This window comes from Bubalus kerabau, chromosome X (genome assembly GCF_029407905.1).
Source record: "Bubalus kerabau isolate K-KA32 ecotype Philippines breed swamp buffalo chromosome X, PCC_UOA_SB_1v2, whole genome shotgun sequence".
Taxonomy (NCBI): domain Eukaryota; kingdom Metazoa; phylum Chordata; class Mammalia; order Artiodactyla; family Bovidae; genus Bubalus; species Bubalus kerabau.
Genome location: NC_073647.1, coordinates 122,136,448 through 122,157,435, shown reverse-complemented (window position 1 = coordinate 122,157,435; position 20,988 = coordinate 122,136,448). Strand labels below are relative to the sequence as shown.

Genomic DNA, 20,988 nt, shown 5'->3' with positions numbered 1-20,988 from the left:
TCAGTACGTTCTTGATGTTCATAATATGTCAACATTTAAAATAAAGTGCATGTGCAAATTTTATGGCATTTTTCCCCTTCGTGATCATAACTCTTTAAAGCAAATACACATCCCTTCAAATTCCTGTTAGTTTTACCTGCGCTGCCTCCTACCTAAATGAGTCACACCAAGTTTTACATGTCAGTTCTCCTGACAAGAAACTGAATGCTGAAGTAATTTTCATATAGTCTTTTTCACTTTTCCTCATAGTGCTTTCATGCACAATAAGCAGGAAATTACTTTGATGTGAAGAGGTGGTAAGAGGATGGTCAAAGCACATAGTGCCCAGATCATTCGCTCACCCTCAGCCTTCTCTTTCAGCTCTGACCTCCACTGTCTACTTCCCCATTGCTAGGCCTCATTTTATCTGTTTACTCAAATAAAACTAACAAAAGGCTTTTGTGCGTGGCCAGACTTCTAAATCTTGGTAGTAACAGGAAAGGGAAGATGGTGACAGCCAAGGCCTGCCTAGCCCCACAGATAACTTGCAACTGAATATCACACCACCATATTTACACTGAATCTCTCCGGAGGACTCCATATTGCTTCCACCCAGGCCCCTCTCATTCCCCTGCTCTCATTCCCTCTTTCCTTCTTGCTGATCTCCCTCTCAGCCACCTTAATCTCTTACCTGTTTCACAGAGTAATTCAGCTCTCTTTTCTGGCTGTCATGCATTTAAATTTTGGGCCAAATGTTCTCCACTTCTCCATTAAAAAACGAGTCAAGTTTCATTATGAAAGGATTTCTCTAAACAAACTACCTCTGAGGTGATTTGGATCATTTCCTTAGAGAGCAGTAAGTGGCTGCAGTCAGTACTAAGTACCATTTTATTTTCTTCCTGGTGCATTTGTTAAAGAAAAGACAATAGGGCTGTTGGTGCTAAGAGGACTGGCACCAGGTTGTTGATGCAAAACCCCCCTCCCAACCCTCTCCTCCCACCAAAAAAAAACCGAGGTGAATTAGGAAGTGTGTTGCTAGCTTAAAACTCAGATTCCTGGTCTTAGCTTTGTTTTTATTTGGCAGTACATTCATTAACAAGCCACTTTTCAGCTCCCAGGCTGTTGCTTCATTTTTTATTTTTATTTTTGGCTACGCTGTGTGGCTTGCAGGATCCTGGTTCTTCTTCCAGGGATTGAACTTGGGCTGTCATCCGTGAAAGCACTGACTCCATACCACTAGACCACCAGGGAAGTCCTGTTTTCATTTATATATTTCTTTTATTTTTTTTTAATTTTATTTTATTTTTAAACTTTACATAATTGTATTAGTTTTGCCAAATATCAAAATGAATCCGTCACAGGTATACATGTGTTCCCCATCCTGAACCCTCCTCCCTCCTCCCTCCCCATTCCATCCCTCTGGGTCGTCCCAGTGCACCAGCCCCAAGCATCCAGTATCGTGCATCGAACCTGGACTGGCGACTCGTTTCATACATGATATTTTACAAGTTTCAATGCCATTCTCCCAAATCTTCCCACCCTCTCCCTCTCTCACAGAGTCCATAAGACTGTTCTATACATCAGTGTCTCTTTTGCTGTCTCATACACAGGGTTATTGTTACCATCTTTCTAAATTCCATATATATGCGTTAGTATACTGTATTGGTGTTTTTCTTTCTGGCTTACTTCACTCTGTATAATAGGCTCCAGTTTCATCCACCTCATTAGAACTGATTCAAATGTTTTCTTTTTAATGGCTGAGTAATACTCCATTGTGTATATGTACCACAGCTTTCTTATCCATTCATCTGCTGATGGACATCTAGATTGAAAGAGTTGGGTTAGTGTTCTTCAAGTTTAAGCAAAAACTGAAAGGAAACAAAAACATTTCAGAGTGACACCCATTGAAGTCCAGACTCACCCTCTTAATTCTTCCTCCCCAGTGGCCCGTTGAGCTTTTTCACAGTGTAGTTCTGAAAGCACTGACCAATTTTTTTTTTTTTGGCCCTTTGTCATGTGGGATCCTTGTTCCCCAACCAGGGATCAAACCCATTCTCCCTACACTGGAAACGCAGACTCTTAACCACTGGACAGCCAGGGAAGGTCATGATCTATGATGACCTTTATAGGTCAATGATGGTTTTCATCTATCATTGTTCCCTGATTTTCTGGAATTTATGACTGGAGTTTCACAGTTTAATGTGAATGCTCCTCATAATTAGAATGAAGGCAAATGATTGGAATAATTGATTCCATTGAATCATTGATCAATCAACCAATTCCAAATGATTGAGAGAGAAACTCTCCATGACCTGGCATAGCAGAGGAATTTTGGAATTGTCTGATGTTCAGTCAGGCTTCCCTTGTGGCTCAGGTGGTAAAGCATCTGCCTGCTTGACTGAATGATGTTCAGTCATTAGTTACTGGTGGCCTTGAGCTGAGAGGTAATCAAATCTCTCTTGCTACCTCATGTATTTCCAATATTTAAAAGTCCTTTGCAGGTCTGCTTGTTTTAGAAAAGATGTCACTCTTGAAAAATACTTCTAAAAAAGAGATGGGGATCATTTTGATTGAAATTTGTCCTTCAGGACTTGACAATAATTGATGAACATCTGTATTGTCTTAGGATCCCTGTGCAGTCAATAATATAGGAACCCATCCCACTAGCATCTGATTCTGTGAAGACAACAGCAATCACTCAGACCTCTTTAACAGGGTTTGGTGATATACCACCTGACACCTCAGGCACTTGATTTATGCTTATCTGTGAAGGAGAGTCTCCTGCAGATGCCAGAGACCCATGTCACATGGGCACATGGGGCCAAGAATGGTGTCTGTCCATGGATGCAGGCACAGATGAAAGTAGGGTAATGCTCCATGGGACAAGCCTCAGCCAGTGGTGTGTATGAGTGGGTAGATTAATGTCCTCACCCCCGCAAACATCAGTGGTATCCTTTTGAGGCATGTACCTTGCAATTTCTCATATTCTGTCCACATGAACTCAGTCCCATTGGCTCACAACAATAATAAAACTTTGATTTTCTTTCCTTCTTCCTTTGCCCCACTTTCCCTACTCTCTCACTTTTACAATCCTGGGGTTACCTTGCAAATAGTTAATCTGCCCCCAAGTCCTTGTCTTAAGATCTACTGTTGGGAGACCCAAGTTAAACTTGATGCAATGGAATAATATACAACAATGGAAAAGAATAAAATAATGCAATTTGCAGCAACGTGGAGGAACCTAGAGATGCTCATACCAAGTGAAGTAAACCAGATAAAGACAAGTATCACATGATATTAAATTGTAAAATGATATAACTTATGTGGAATGTAAAAAAGAAAAGTACAGATGAACTTATTTACAAAACAGAAATGGACTCACAGACATAGAAAACAAACATGGTTACCAAAAGAGAGGGAGAGGAATAAATTAGGAGTTTGGGATTAACATATACACACTAAAATAGATAAGAAACAAGGACCTACTGTATAGCACAGGGAGCTCTATGCAATATCTTGTAATAACCTATAAAGCAAAAGAATCTGAAACAGGATATATATATGTATAACTGAATGATTGTGCTGTATACCTGAAACTAACATAACTTTGTAAATCAACTTTATTTCAATAAAGTAAAAAACCTCACAGATTAAGCTACTAACTTTCAGTGCTGTTACAAAAATGGATAGTGTGCTGTCTATTTTGAACTCTGCGACCACTCTTACTTTTATATATGCACTCTTGTTTCAACAAATCATATTGTGCTCCTGATGGCCCAAGCTGAAGAAAAGCAGGATGTAGGTAATTTTATTTTTCAGAGAATTATAAATCAATGTGGCCATGAATTACATGATTGTAAATTTTATCATTTTAGGTCCTAGAACCAGTTTGTTGAAGATTTTTAAGTCATTGGGGGCAAAAAAGTGATACAGCTTTATTTTTACCAGGGAACTGTCCCCCAACTGTGTCAAAGTTCCTTTCCCATTAATCAGATACTACCTTAAGGATATCTTAGCCAGATTCTATAACTCTCCTCTTGCTTTGCATTCCTGGAAGAGGACCATTTCATTTCAGATAATTATTTCCTCCCCATTGAAAGGCAAGAGAATAATTTGTCTTCATGAACACCCCCTAAAAGACTGGCAACCCTTTCCCCTCCTGCATATTCTCTTAATATTGACTGGGAAAGCAGGGTGGTGTTGGTTGATGGTAAGAATCATACTGTCTTGGCACACTTTAGTAGGCCTGAGGGGAAGAGGCTGGGTTGAGCTGTTAGCTCACTGGTGGTTCATTGAACTTGCTGCTGCTGCTGCTAAGTCGCTTCAGTCGTGTCCGACTCTGTGCGACCCCATAGATGGCAGCCCACCAGGCTCCTCCGTCCATGGGATTTTCCAGGCAAGAGTACTGGAGTGGGGTGCCATTGCCTTCTCATTGAACTTGGAGTGTCCTTAACCTTGGGTCTTAAAAATGTCATCTGCATCCTCTTATGGCATGTTTACTTAGCTCTAACAGTCTAACAGCAAATTAATATGTACCTCCTGAGTTCACATCAACAAACTTGTTATTGAGATAAGTCAATTTGAGTTTGAGAGATTTATCAGCTATGATTTACTCATGAGTCAGTGAAAGTCAGCTAAGGATAAGGGAAATAACAAAATCAGAAGGATCAAAAAAAAATCATGGCTAGAACAAAACCACTGTTGATTTTAGTGCTGAGAAGTACAAATAAAAAAAAATTAAATTCAAGGATATTAGGGATTAAAAAATTAAATCATAAAATGCTTGAAGCATGAACTTCCTTGACGGTTTCCTTCAAGGCCAGAGGGGAAATGTTTATGTTCAGAAAAGTTATGTAAGTAGCTGCTGTACTCAATAATTGGGTGTGGGGGAATATAATCAATTCAACCATGAGAGTCCTTATATCTGTGGATTCTCTGTGATATTTGAGCCATTAAGGTTGATCTTGGAAGACATATAAGGGGGAAGAATCGCTTTGGTTCATAGAAAATTGATCTTTCCTTTTACTTCAAATGGTTCCATCTCAATAATTGTGACAGAAGCTCTTCTTCCAGAAGAACATCTTGTGTGATAGAATGTTCTTGATAATGGCTACTTTCCTGCCCAAACAGTTTTGCCTTCATCACTTAATAGCCCTAGTACCTCTTCTCTCCCATTTCCTTCTCTCTCTCTCTTTCACTGCCCACCTTACTTACTTTTCTCGCCCTTCTCCCTCACTCCTTGGGGTCTAAATTGGCTGTCTTCCTATTACAAGGTTCATTATTTTCTTGGTCATCTCTGGTCAGTTAGCTTTACCCACAATTGCTTTGAGAACTTTGTTTTGTGATTGCTCTGTGCATCCAAGGGCATTTCCTATTTCCTTCAGGGAGCTGTTGTCATTTTAACTGGGCTTTGCATCTTTTTCATTTAATAGAACATTTCTGAAGAATACACCTATTCTGGGCATGTGTGATGGCTCCTCTTTCTCTGTTTGGTGGAAAAAGTCAAAAGTACATTGATTTGGCAGACAGACTTTATTTTTTTTAATATATATTTATTTATTTTAATTGGAGACTAATTACTTTACAATATTGTGTTGGTTTTGCCATACATCAACATGAATCCACCATGGGTATACACCCGTTCCCCATCCTGAAACCCCCTTCCACCTCCCTCCCCGTACCATCCCTCTGGGTCATCCCAGTGCACCAGCCCCGAGCATCCTGTATCATGCATCGAACCTGGACTGGCGATTCGTTTCATATATGATATTATACATGTTTCAATGCCATTCTTCCAAATCATCCCACCCTCACCCTCTCCCACAGAGTCCAAAAGACTGTTCTATACATCTGTGTCTCTTTTGCTGTCTCACATACAGGGTTATCGTTACCATCTTTCTAAATTCCATATATATGCGTTAGTATACTGTATTGGTGTTTTTCTTTCTGGTTTACTTCACTCTGTATAATATAGGCTCCAGTTTCATCCACTTCATTAGAACTGATTCAAATGTATTCTTTTTAATGACTAATATTCCATTGTGTATATGTACCACAGCTTTCTTATCCATTTGTCTGCTGATGGACATCTAGGTTGCTTCCACGTCCTGGCTAAAAATATGGAACGCTTCATGAATTTGCGTGTCATCATTCTGCAGGGGCCATGCTAATCTTCTCTGTATCGTTCCAATTGTAGTATATGTGCCGTCAAAGCGAGCACGGCAGACAGACTTTAGTGTAGATTCTGATCTTCCCAGTTTGTAACCTTAATCAAGTGATTTATTTGTTCTTTATTCAGTTTCCTTACTGTAAATGAGGGTAATAGCCACCTCCAAATTTGTTGTGAGATTAAATAAAATGAACTACTTAATTTTTGTGAACACTGTAAGCTGAAAACTTTTAATTTTCTTCTTGTTCCTATTTAATTTCTCATTTCTTTTTCTGATGTTTTTCTAGATTTTCAGACTAGGTCAAGGTACCAAATGATCCAGTCCATTCGAATCCAAGTGCACAAACTTTTCTTCTTCATAGATTCATGTTTGTTTTCAGCTGAGGGAACATTTCTTAAGTGGGCAAATCCTACTCCAAGAAGTTTCAAAGTTGTAAGGATTTTCCTCTTATTTTATCACACTTACTTCATTTAAATCCTGAATAATTTCTCCCCATTTTGTTCTATTATTAAGCAGCATAAGGGACAATACTGATAGGGGAGCAAATAGAATAGTAAAGGTTAACAACAACATGAGGTATAATGGGAGCTGCTTTCGTTTTGTAGAAATATTAGTTACTCTTCTGAAATTTTATTTTTTTAATTTTATATATTTTAGTTGAGCTATAGTTGATTTACAATGTATTAATTTCTGGTGTACAGCAAACTGATTCAGATATACATATATATATATTTTTTTTTTTCATATTCAGATTCTTTTCCATTATAAGCTATTATAAGATACCAGTTTAGTTTCCTGCACTATACAGTGCATGCTTAGTCACTTCAGTTGTGTCCGACTCTGCAACCCCATGAACCATGGCCATGGAGAATTCTCCAGGCAAGAACACTGGAGGGGTTGCCATTTCCTTCTCCAATGCATTAAAGTGAAAAGTGAAAGTGAAGTCGCTCAGTCGTGTCCGACCCTCAGCGACCCCATGGACTGCAGCATACCAGGCTCCTCCGTCCATGGGATTTTCCAGGCAAGAGTACTGGAGTGGGGTGCCACTGCCTTCTCCACTATACAGTAGGACCTTATTATTTATCTGTTTTATGTAAAGTAATGTAGATCTGTTAATCCCACTCTTGTAATTTGTGCCTCCTGCCCCTTTTTTGGTAACCATAAATTTGTTTTCTATATCTGACAGTCTCTTTTGTAAATAAGTTTATTTGTATCATTTTTTAAAGATTCTACCTGTGATACCATATTATGTTTGTCTTTGTCTGACTTCACTACTTATAATCTGTGGGTCCATGCATGTTGCTGCAAATTCTTTTTTGTGGCTGAGTAATATTCCATTGTGTATATATACCACACCTTGTTTATCCATTCACCGGGCAATATACATGTAGGTTGCTTCCATGTCCCGGCTGTTGTCAATAGTGCTACAGTGAGCATTGGGTGCATGTATTATATCTTTTCAAATTAGAGTCATTTTCTGAATATATGCCCAGAAATGGGATCGTTGGATCATATGATAACTGTTTTTAGTTTTTTAAGGAGCCTCTGCACTGTTCTCCATAGTGGTTGCACCAATTTAAATTCCCACCAATAATGTAGGAGGGCTTCTTCTGGAATTTTAGAGTCCAAAAGCATCACTGGAATTGAGTCACTGCATTGATGTAATGTATCATTTTGACCAAATGCTGAACTCCCAGGTTTATTACTTCTCACTCTGGCAATACTTTATAAAATACCTGTCCTCTTCTCCAGTTCACACCGGAGTCTTGATACTTTTCCTTTCAGTTAAAAAATATCCTGTGAGGAATAGATGTGTTGGAGTTGTGAAGCATGCAGTGAATTCCTGTGGAATTCGTTCAGAGAGATTTTCATATTCTGCCATCATTTGTTCTATGAAAATGTATGAAATTTCTAAAGTGGAAATAAAACCATGAACAAGACAGCTTCTACCTACCCCAGATTCACAGGTGGATAGGAAGGGGAGAGCTACAGACAGCCACAACCTCCATTTACGTATTGCTGTTCTTTTTTTCCTATGTAAGCCTAAAGATCTCTATTTAATCTCATGCACATTGTCTGGTATGGCAGGCACATTGAGTTCATTCCCTGGAAACCATTTTTAATCCTTTTTCTCACTGGCTTCCTCTGTGGAGGCTAAAAAATCCTGAGAGTTACTTCCCTGTTCTTCCTTGTCAATGAGATATAAAGGAAACTCATCTGGGGCTTCTTGGAAAGTTTGTACTTTCTGATAAAAGGAATGAAGTGCATGAGGGGAAAGAGTGATTTGGGTTTAATTTCTGTCACATCCTGCCTTTGTTTTCTTGTTACTGTGACACGTGGAGCTAGGAAGGTCATCTTGCAGTCATGAAGCAAATAGCCAGGGGACCATATCCCATATGCTAAGTATGGTAGAACTTAACAATAGAGAGAGCCTAGATCTTTGGTCACATGGGTGAGCCACCAAATCAACCTGACATTGCTCTTCCTCCAGTGGTTTATGTCACTGTAGCTTTTTTATCATTGTTGTTCCTGATATCACTGTTACTTACTGCCCAAAGCATTCCTCATTGATAGATCTGGAAAGAGTAATCTGTCATACCATTAGCATTTTAGCTTTAGTCAGCTTAATTTCTCAAACCTTGTAGGGCCTGAGTACATTTTGAATGTACTTAGCGGGTAGAACATGAAAAAGACAAAAAGTGAGTACTACACAAGGAAAAGTTTTTGAGCACCAGGGAAGAAATATTACTTTAACAACAAAGAGAAGAAAAAGGGAATGCAGAGTACAAATTTTGCCTCTGCAGTTGCACCTGGGGTGATCCTCGGTACAACATTTAAGGTGAAATGTAGTGTTTAGTTGGTAATTTGTTCTGTGCTGTGTAATACAGTACTTAACACATGAACCGTGGCTATCAATTTTTCATGATCTCAATGTTTTTGAGTTTTTTTTTTTTTTAAATTGAAGTATAGTTGATTTGGGCTTCCCTGGTGGCTCAGATGGTAAATGATCTGCCTGCAATGTGGGCGACCTGGGTTCAATCCCTGGGTTGGGAAGATCCCCTGGGAAAGGGCATGGCTACCCACTCCGGTATTCTTGCTTGGAATCCCATGGACAGAGTAGCCTGGTGGGCTATAGTCCATGGGGTCACAAAGAGTTTGACATGACTGAGCAACTGACACTTTTATACTTTCACTTCATAGTTGATTTACAATTCTGTGTTAGTTTCTGCTGTACAGCAAAGTCAGTCAGTTATACATATGCATATATCCCCTCTTTTTTAAGATTCTTTTCCCATATAGATCATTACAGAGGATTGAGAAGAGTTTCCTGTGCTATACACTAGGTCCTTGTTATCTATTTTATATATAGCAGTGTGTATATGTTAAACCCAACCTAATTGACCCCCTCTTTTTCCCCTTTGGTAACTGTAAATGTTTTTTCTATGTCTGTGAGTCTATTTTCTAAATAAATTCTTTTGTATCATATTTTAGGTTCTACATATAGGCTATTTCATATTGTATTCATCTTTGTCTGTCTAACTTAACTTTACTCAGTATGACAATCTCTAGGTTCAGATTTTTGAGTTTTTAAGATGTGTTACCCAATGCTTGTTTTAAATCCTCAGGGAATGCCATTACAGACAGGTGGGAACTTCAAAACTAGGTTTCTCAATAGATTGAGTTACATGTATCTTTCTCTTGCCTTTCAGCCTTCTCGCTACATAAAGAAACACCAACCATGCCTTTGAATGCCCTCTTGCTCTTAGATGAGTCATGTGCTGATGTGACCCTTCCTGTCATCATCTCTTCTATGCTGTTGGTCACTTAGAGCAAACCTAACAAATGTAAATTCGAAAGATACCCCTCTACTATGTGTATGTATTTTACAGGAATAATTACTTGCTCAAAGTATTTTCATAAGAGCTCTCTTAGGTAGGAAGACTTTATTGTTTAATAACATATTTGAATTACAGTCGACCCTTGAACAATGTGAAATTGAACTGTTCAGGTCCATTTAACAGGCAGGTGTTTCGCAATAGTAAATTCTAGAATACTACACAGTCTGTGGTTGGATGAATCCACGGTGTGGAGGAACCATGGTTATGGAGGCCTGGCAAGCTATATGCAGATTAACCTCCATGTTATTCAAGGGTCAACTGTAGTACATTTTCAGAAACACTCACCGTGTAAAGCAGAGTAGATCTTTATTAACTTTTACCTTTTTGAAGTTTTTGTATATGCATTCAGTTATCAGAAGCTATGCTTGAAATTCCAGGTACAGGTATAACTGGGAAGTACTTGATGCTTGGGAATCCCTGGTGGCTCAGTGGTAAAGAGTTTGCCTGAATGCAGAGGACGCAAGCTCTATCCCTGGGTCAGGAAGATACCCTGGAGGAGGAAAAGGCAACCCAGTCCATTATTCTTGCCTGGGAAATCCCATGGACAGAGGAGCCTGGTGGGCTACAGTCCATGGGGCTGCAAAGAGTCAGACATGACTTAGCAACTAAACCACCATGACCATGTAATGCTTTTCTATTTAAGAAATTCAGACCAATGTGTTGCTTTTTAGGTGGCTCTAAAAATGATGGAGATTACCTTTAATGTGTGATGTGTATTCAGTTGGTTGTCATAGAATAGCTTACTCAATAATAATTTTTATTACAAAAATTAGTAATTTAAAGTACTAAATATTGGCTTTTGACTAAATGAAATAAGTACTTTTCCTGAGATCTTTTTAGGCTATGGAAGTGTAAAGATATTTGCAAACATACCTTGGATTTATGTGTTACTTTTCATGTGTATTGAAGTTTTTGAATAGTGGTACATATGATGGGTACTATCTATCCAGTGTGTACTACTAATTTTATTTTTAGTAATTACCATAATTGATTCTGAGGCAAAGAGCTTGAGGAGAACACTAACAATGGAAGAAATTGAGTAGGTATAGATTGATTTGATCTTAGAGGATAGAAAGAATTTCATAGCATAAAAATAAATCTTAGATCCATAAATGAAAAAGAAAATGGTTTATGACTAATTAAAAATTTAAAAGCTTGAAACATAAATATATACCCAAGAAAAGTGGCATCTAAGTAAGAGGTCCAGTTGTTTTCTTACTAAATATGTCTTAAGATGTGAAAGTAAATACAAATTCCCAATCTTAGAACTTTTGGAAATAGAGAGTTGGGATTCACTAGAATGGTTACAGGAGAGCAGTGGGATAAGAGTTAGATTACAGCAATTTGAGAAGTGACTGGGAGGTAGGTTGGACACACAGTGTAGCCAAGCATTTCAATAAATTCAGTAAATGTGATGAAGATACAGACTGTATAGTAGATTGACAACAATGTGTATGTATTTTAGACTTGTTTATAGGCTAAGGCTTTAGGAATAAGTGAAATTGGAGTTTCAAGACAAAGAAGAGCATGTTTGCAGGAACAAGGAGATGGAGGAGGGATGAAGGGATAAGGGAGAGGAAGACATGAAGGTACTAGATTTGAAAAAGGATGAAGGTTGGAAGCAACCTAAATGTCTCAACAGATGAATGGATAAAAAACATGCGTATATATATACACAATGGAATATTACTTAACCATAGAAAAGAATGAAATACCATTTGCAGCAACATGGATGAACCTAGAGATTATCACGGAGAAGACAATGGCAAACCACTCCAGTACTCTTGCCTGGAGAATCCCATGGACAGAGGAGCCTGGTAGGCTGCAGTCCAGGGGGTCGCGAAGAGTCAGACACGACTGAGGGACTTCACTTTCATGCATTGGAGAAGGAAATGGCAACCCACTCCAGAATTCTTGCCTGGAAAATCCCAGGGACGGGGGAGCCTGGTGGGCTGCCGTCTATGGGGTCGCACAGAGTCGGACATGACTGAAGCTACTTAGCAGCAGCAGCAGCAGAGATTATCATACTAGGTGAAGTCAGGCATATGATATCACTTATAGGTGGAATCTAAACTATGATGGCAAAAGAATTTATCTATGAAACAGAAACAGACTCACAGGCATAGAGAACAGACTTGTGGTTACCAAGAGGGAAAGGGGCTGCTGCTGCTGCTAAGTCACTTCAGTCGTGTCCGACTCTGTGCGACCCCAGAGATGGCAGCCCACCAGGCTCCCCCGTCCCTGGGATTCTCCAGGCAAGAACACTGGAGTGGGTTGCCATTTCCTTCTCCAATGCATGAAAGTGAAAAGTGAAAGTGAAGTCGCTCAGTCGTGTCTGACTCTTAGCGACCCCATGGACTGCAGCCTACTAGGCTCCTCCAGCCATGGAATTTTCCAGGCAAGAGTACTGGAGTGGGGAGAGGGATAAAGTAGGAGTTTGGGATTATCAGATACAAATTACTAGATATAAGATAGATAAACAACAATGTCCTACTATATAGCACAAGGAACTATATACAGTAACTTGTAATAACCTATAATAGAAAAGATTATGTAAAAGAATATATATCTGAACCATTTTGCAGTATACCTGAAACATTGTAAATCAACTGCACTTAAACTTTAAAAAATGTAATGAATAAATGTTTATTTAGTGATACTGAAAGTCTTAGAGGTCATTGCAAGAAAGTCTTATCAATAACTAGAAATATTTTGTGGCATAAAGAACACAGAGTTCCTTTATCACAAATGCAATTTGAGATCCAGGGCAAATGAGTTTCCCCCTATCTGTGAAATCGGAGTTACAATTTCTTCTCATATATATTACAGTGTGGTTATAAAAAAAATCAAAGAGGAAATGTTACAAAAATCTTTAAAAATAATAAATGAGATTATGTTTTTTGAGTAACATGCTTTTATTGATATCACATTTATATTCATTTGGCACCATGGCATGTGTTGATTACACATTGGTCTCTTTCTGGGGAACCTGGAGGAATAGTATAAACTGGTTATACACTATATGAAAATTTTTTTTAAAAACAGCTGAATTCTTAATACTTTTAATTTATGTAACATGTTAAGACTGCAAGGACAAGGATTCAAGTCATTTATTGTATTTGCAAAATTAGTGAGGTGAATGACTAGAATTATTTGTCATCATCATCTGTATCTATCCTGGAAACATGTAGATTTACATCTTATACTCGTTTTTTGTTTTTTATCTTTTATCTTATTTCTTATCTTTTAGTTATTCATTATTGTTAGGGTTAAGAGATGACAGCCTTGAATTTTTCAAGTCCAGCGGAATTGCTCACATCTTCTTAGTTGGAACTCACCTTCAGCCAATGATTTCCTGACCAATAGGCATAAGGAGTGTCTTAGAATTTATTAATAAGTAAGTGAATTTGATTACCTTTTCCCAAAGGAGTCTATGAATTGGCTTAATTCATATCTCCTACCTGGGGCCTTGAGTTCAAGGTTAGGCTTTGATAAGGACCCCTTCACTCTCTTACACTGAATCCCAAATTTGCAACCTGAACATCCATGTATCTTGGAGCTTCTTGTGTGTCACGGTAGTATGGTTATGAGAGGCATGGGGGACAAATGCAGAATTTAGTCATTTATTTGTGGCCTGTTTCCCATGAGGAATCATGTTAAAAATGAGCACAATTACATTTTATTGATTCTCCTATATCAACCCTGCTGGTTGAACTATGTTGGGGAGAGAGAGCAATATGGCGTGGAATAATCTTGCAGTTCCAAGTCAGGCTTGTTATTTAACACAAAATATCATTTTGAGACCCAGGAGAAGAAATTATATGATTGTAGCTAGAAAGTTTAGAGTTGTTGGTTCTTGCTTATGCTTGGTATAGGAGGCACTTTTCTGCAAAACTGTGCTTAAATCAAGTAATTTTAAATGGCATAGAGAAGTTTATTGTTAAAGTAAGTTGAGTGTAAAGTTTTTTTTATCAAGTATATAATCACTTAATTTGCATGCCCAAATATTAATATATCAGATTTTCTTAAATGAAGGTTTTTTTCATTTAGATAAGTAATTTTTAACTTAAGGTACATCTGCTATCATTTTCATTATTTGTATTAAGAGGAGTTTCTTTTATTTAAAGAATGGTCCATTTTGTAAGTTACAATGGAATGGTGCTCATAAGTTCCTTGTTTTTAACTATAGATTCTCAATGTAGGACTATGCTGAAGGCAATTTACACTGAATTTATTCACAACCAGCTTTATGGTAATCTTGACTGCTTCTTTTTATAGAATTTCAGCCTCTTAAAGGTTCAGGGCTTCCCTGGTGGCTCAGACAGTAAAGAATCCGCCTGCAATGCAGGAGACCCAGGTTTGATCCCTGAGAGAAGGAAATGTCAACCCACTCCAGTGTTCTTGCCTGGAGAATTCCACAGACAGAGGAGCTTGATGGGCTACAGTCCATGGGATCGCAAAGAATAGGACACAACTGAGTGACTTTCACCTTCACAAAGGTGAAATTTGCATTTTTAAAGGAAAATCAGACAATTTAATCGTTCAGGAGAAGCTTGTGATATATTTTTTTAATCATTTTATTTATTTATTTGGTTATGCTGAGTCTTTGTTGCTGCTCAGGCTTTTCTCTAGTTTCGGCGAGTGGGGGCTACTCTTGGTTGCAGAGCACGGGCTCTAAGGTGTGGCCTGCGGTAGTTGTGGCACATGGGCTCAGTAGTTGCAGCTTGCAGGCTCTAGAGCACAGGCTTAGTAGCTGTGGCTAACGGGCTTAGTTGCTCCGTGGCCTGTGGGATCTTCCTGGATCAGAGATGGAACCTGTGTCTCCTGCACTGCAGACGAATTCTTCACCACTGCATCACCAGGGAAGCCAATAGGTATATCACAATTGGTTTATCCCTTTACCAGCTGATGGACATTTGGATTGTTTCCAGTTTGGGGCTACTGTGAATAAAGCTGTTATGGTTATTTGGATGCAGGTATTCTGCTTTATTGACTGTGCCAAAGCCTTTGACTGTGTGGATCACAATAAACTGTGGAAAATTCTGAAACTGATGGGAATACCAGACCAGCTGACCTGCCTCTTGAGAAACCTGTATGCAGGTCAGGAAGCAACAGTTAGAACTGGACATGGAACAACAGACTGGTTCCAAATAGGAAAAGGAGTACGTCAAGGCTGTATATTGTCACCCTATTTATTTAACTTATATGCAGAGTACATCATGAGAAACCCTGGGCTGGAGGAAGCACAAGCTGGAATCAGGATTACTGGGAGAAATATCAATAACCTCAGATATGCAGATGACACCACCCTTATGGCAAAAAGTGAAGAGGAACTAAAGAGCCTCTTGACGAAAGTGAAAGAGGAGGGTGAAAAAGTTGGCTTAAAGCTCAACATTCAGAAAACGAAGATCATGGCATCTGGTCCCATCGCTTCATGGGAAATAGATGTGGAAACAGTGTTAGACTTTATTTTTGGGGGCTTCAAAATCACTGCAGATGATTGCAGCCATGAAATTAAAAGACGCTTACTCCTTGGAAGGAAAATTATGACCAACCTAGATAGCATATTGCAAAGCAGAGACATTACTTTGCCAACAAAGGTCCATCTAGTCAAGGCTATGGTTTTTCCAGTGGTCATGTATGGATGTGAGTGTTGGACTGTGAAGAAAGCTGAGCACCAAAGAATTCATGCTTTTGAACTGTGGTGTTGGAGAAGACTTTTGAGAGTCCCTTGGACTGCAAGGAGATCCAACCAGTCCATTCTAAAGGAGATCATTCCTGGGTGTTCTTTGGAAGGACTGATGCTAAAGCTGAAACTCCAATACTTTGGCCACCTCATGAGAAGAGTTGACTCATTGGAAAAGACCCTGATGCTGGGAGGGATTGAGGGCAGGAGGAGAAGGGGACGACAGAGGATGAGATGGCTGGATGGCATCACCGACTTGAGTTTGAGTCGAGGACATGAGTTTGAGTGAACTCCGGGAGTTGGTGCTGGACAGGGAGGTCTGGCGTGCTGCGATTCATGGGGTCGCAAAGAGTCGGATATGACTGAGCGACTGAACTGAACTGAACTGAAAGCCCAGAGAAGGTGGAGAAAGAAATGGAGAAGTTTATACAGGATTACCTAGATGATAAGTGGTAGGACCAGGATTTGAACTAAAGCCTGTGCCATATTACATAGTTTATCATCCATGTAGGTAACTAAATGTAAGAAGTTCAACAATTATATTCCCTTAGTGAAGTAAATTCTCGTCAGCTATGTGATTTGCCACTTTGACTATATATATATATGTGTGTGTGTGTGTGTGTGTGTATATAGTCAATTTTTTTTAATAACTTTGTTATTTGGTTAGAATCATTGAGGGGGCTTCCCTGATAGCTCAGTTGGTAAAAAATCCGCCTGCAATGCAGGAGACCCTGGTTCAATTCCTAGGTCGGGAAGATCTGCTGGAGAAGGGATAGGTTATCCACTCCAGTATTCTTGAGCTTCCCTTGTGGCTCAGCTGGTAAAGAATCCACCTGCAATGCAGGAGACCTGGTTTCAATCCTTGGGTTGGGAAGATCCCCTGGAGAAGGGAAAGGCTACCCACTCTAGTATTCTGTCCTGGAGAATTCCATGGACTGTATGGGGTTGCAAAGAGTCGGACACGACTGAGTGACTTTGACTAGAATCATTGAACTTCTTATTCAGATAATCAGAGTCCAAAAGTCATAGGCTCTTTTCCCTCTTTTTATTTCTTAATGAGCACATTTGTGTTATTTATTAAGTAGCAGAACTGTTAGGGGAGGCACACTGACTGAAACCGCCCACCCTGGCCAGGCACCATAGTAACCATTTGCATGAGTTGTTTTACGACAGGAGGTCCTGGTAAGGAACACGGAACTAATAAGCCACCACCAACCAGAAGAGTTCAGGAAAGGTTGAAAGAAGACACCACATGTCCGACCACCTCCCAGCATCCTTCTCTCTGGCATCCATCTTGGCTGAACAAGGCGTGCACCACCAGGAAGGACTCTGAGTCAGAATGACTGGCTAAAGACCACCTGGAAACTAATCCCATCACCATAAAACCCGAGACTGCAAGCCACCTGCCAGAGCAGTTCTCCTGGGCTCCCTGACCCTACTGCTCTCCACCCAGGTGCCCTCTCCCAATAAAATCTCTTGCTTTGTCAGCACATGTGTCTCCTCGGACAATTCATTTCTGAGTGTTAGACAAAAGCCCAGTTTTGGGCCCTGGAAGGGGTCCCTCTTCCTGCAACAGAACTACTGTAAATGTTTTGCAAACACTAACTCATCACAACTGAACAAGTTGTACTCCTTTCCAGTAGAAATGTACTGTCATTTCCGTTTTAGAGGTGAAGTAACTGAGGCACCAGGAACTTAAATAATAAGGCTAAGATCACACAGCTTTTAATCTAATAATAATTGGGAATCAAACCTAGGCAACCTAGTTTAAGTGCCATGCTTTTAACCTCTAGACTGCATGCAGAACAGTTCAGCTGAGTCCCAAAGAACTATACTTTATTAAATGACAAGAATGAATTTTTCACATTTTTAGACTAAATATTTTCAGTTCTTCTGAAGGAATGATGCTGAAGCTGAAACTCCAGTACTTTGGCCACCTCATGCGAAGAGTTGACTCATTGGAAAAGACTCTGATGCTGGGAGGGATTGGGGGCAGGAGGAGAAGGGGACAACAGAGGATGAGATGGCTGGATGGCATCACTGACTCAATGGACATGAGTCTGAGTGAACTCTGGGAGTTGGTGATGGACAGGGAGGCCTGGTGTGCTGTGGTTCATGGGGTCACAATGAGTTGGACACGACTGAGCGACTGAACTGAACTGAATCTTTCCTGATAGTGCAATTTGGCACTTACATGCACTGATTATTTTCAGTTCAAGATAGGAAAGATAAAGTGAAAGCAGTACAGTATTCTGAGCTTTTCGTATAAACTACTTGAAGGTTAATTCTATAGTGTATAATTGTTTAAACCTCTCTCAGACCTCAGGGTGGAAGAGCCATGATAGGTGCTCCATAATTTGGTTCTTGATGAATTGATGTATCTTTAATTTTCATATTAAGACTGATGTTCTTTTTAGGTCCTACCTCATGAACAACAACAATAACAATAAATATTTTGCCTTATCAGATATGTCTAAATGTGAATTACAACTGGATCTCTATAAAAATCCTTCTCATGTCATTTATGTAAGTTAGAGAATAGATAGCATCTGTTTTTTAAAAAAATTGTATTTAGCTTTTGTAAATGGAGCTGTAATGGCATATAATTAAGGGAAATCACTTATCAGTGTCATCTGTCATATTAGCTCTTCATCATTACTACTACTTGAACAAGTACTTGAAACAAGTGCAAATCTGTACCATGTCATTCTGTGCATTGATGGGCTCAGCTAATAAAGAGTATCATTTTAGCTTTAAATAACATTTCTAGTTTGGAGAACACTTTCAGGTAACCTCTTTTGATCTTTCTTTCTGACTTTCTATACTCCTTTCACTTCATCGGTAATTGTTTTTCCTATCAAACAGAAACTCCAGGTGTTTTCAAAATAACCAGAGAGAATGTGATGTGGGGGTTTTAGTGTAAATATGTCAGGTTGAACTTCAAGCCAGTAAAATTCAGTCAAGTGCTATCATTTAAAAAGCTGTCATAAAGGATTGTATGACTCACAGTACACATTTTGTTTTTATAGGTGACTAATGCTTCACAGATGTGTGATTGTTTGGTGGTTATAATGACAAAGAATGACTTTGCCCTTTGATTCCTGGATTTAATCCATCCTTTCCCTCTTCCTACTTCCTTTGGCCTTGATAAGATCCACCTTGAGTGTATAAGTGTTTTCACTACCCAGATTCCTAAAATGGTCTCCTGGCTATTTGTTTTTCCTGGGGTTATTGTTGAACTACCCAGTGGAAAAAATGAGCTTGTTGAGTTGAAGAAACATCCAAATCTTTGGGAGAAAGGCACCCAAGCAAGATCTCCTGAGCCATTTAATTATTTAGCAGACACTGTTGAGAACCCAGTAAATTCTTGGCATTGGGCGTGGGATTAGGTATTCAAAGATGAATAGCATTGGCCCAACCTCAAAGGGCTCTTGGTCTCTTGGTGTATGAAACCAGAGAGGTAGAAATTGACCCCTGCATATTCCACTACATCAACTGTCTTTCCTGTGTAAATTGAGAACTAAGAGAGTAAATAGTTATTAAATATTTTAACAGACTTTGTACATATCTCATTTAATTCTTCCCCAATTTGTCATTGTGTGTGTGCTCAGTTGTGTCCTACTCTTTGCAGTGCCATGGACTGTAGCTCACCAGGCTCCTTTGTCCATGGGATTTTCTAGGCAAGCATACTGGAGTGAGTTTCTGTTTTCTCCTCCAGGGTATCTTCCCAACCCAGGGATCAAACCCATGTCTCTTGGGTCTCCTACATTGGCAGGCAGATTCTTTACCAGTGAGCCACGTGAAAACCCCTAATTTGTCAAGAAGGGGATAAAGCTGCAAATTTTACAGATGAGGGAATGTAGAAAAGTTAAATAATTTGCTTCAAGTTACAGAGTTGGCAGGGCTGAGGTTGAACACAGGTTGAGGCTGAAGCTCAACCTGACATGTCAGAGATATCTGTTTGTTGTGTCTAAGCTCATGAATCCCCATTATTCCAGCTTGGTTTTTAACACTGAAAAAGTCCCAATTAAAAAAAGGAAAAAATGTGAGAGAGAGAAAAAAAGCCAACAAAAAACCAACGAAGTAAATTGGAGTAACAGCTAGGGCTTAAAAAGTGTGGAAATTTAGATTGAAGGAACAAATTTTATCTTGTACCATGGAGTAGAATATAACATCTTGTGAATAGCTATGTGAGATGTGAAAATGCCTAGCCTCTGGATATTGGAACTTTAATGACCATAAGACCTCTTTTATATTAGGATGGTTTACATCATCTGCTATTAATATTTCATGACTGAGGGCCAGTCAGCTATTTCAAGCAGTTTCAGTAACAGAAAATGAGTGTAATATTTGAGATAGTCCATCATATTTGAAAACTACTGTCATAGTAATAATCAAATATCTAATACCTGTGATTTCTATTAATGGATCCTAGTTCTGTCCCTAAAGCAACATAGAATTTGCATTATTTACAACATTAGAATTTATGTAGTTCTGTGTTGGAGCAAATGCTGTTTGGCTATCTCTCAAGTGTGAATTGAAGAGAATTCTTGGTTTCCAGGGGAAGAAAATCTGGTTATCTGAATTTGCAGTATTCTGGTTCCTGTAATACTTTTTTTCTCATTGTGTTTTGTTGACTTGTTTAATGTCAGTAGACCCCTATCCACTGTTAGTGTGGTGAGAGGAGTCAAGTTTTTGAGCCTTGGCTGAGGGTGAAATCCTTGAAGTATTTTTTTATTGGACATTTCTCAGTAGCCAAGCAGCTGGGGCTCTGGTGGGAACTCACCACTCTTGACCTTGCTACATGGAACATGCATGTCTTTATGATATTCCTTTTCCATGCCCTGATTCAATTAAGTATGGAATACTGTGGGAACAGTTAGGGCAGGTAGCCCAGATTTGGTGTGAAAAGGTTTTCTGAAATAGTCGGCAGACATCAGAACTAATTTCACAAGTTAGAAGAAGAATTAGCCAGGCAAAGCTAAATAATGGAAGTAAGGAACAGGGTACCTCCAAAAGAAAAGGAACACTATATGTGATGGTACCGAGGCGAGAGAGAACGTGGCATGTTTAAGCAACAAGAAAGGATTTAGTATGACTTCTTTAAAAATTTCCAACTTTTTTGAGATATAAACAATAGATATAATTTATATACAGTAAAGTATATCCATTTAAAATATACATTTTTATAGGGTTTTAAATTGTTCTGTGAAACATAAAATTTACCATCTTAACCATTTAACATGTATAATTG

The 20,988-nt window shown here is 39.1% G+C and overlaps 2 protein-coding genes and 1 non-coding gene across 22 annotated transcripts in view; 2 read left to right on the top strand and 1 right to left on the bottom strand.

The window, feature by feature from the left end:
• The window catches only part of SYTL5 (synaptotagmin like 5), a 291,111-nt gene that overhangs the window by 52,711 nt on the left and 217,412 nt on the right, over positions 1 to 20,988 (top strand). The gene's annotated exons all lie outside the window — the stretch shown is intronic.
• Positions 1 to 20,988, top strand: part of LOC129640161 (histone H2A-Bbd type 1) — a gene marked incomplete at its 5' end in the record, with an annotated part of 109,760 nt that overhangs the window by 52,944 nt on the left and 35,828 nt on the right. The window lies entirely within an intron of this gene.
• Positions 6,093 to 6,199, bottom strand: LOC129640534 (U6 spliceosomal RNA). The gene has a single exon (XR_008708890.1). It is a non-coding gene; the product is annotated as a U6 spliceosomal RNA (small nuclear RNA).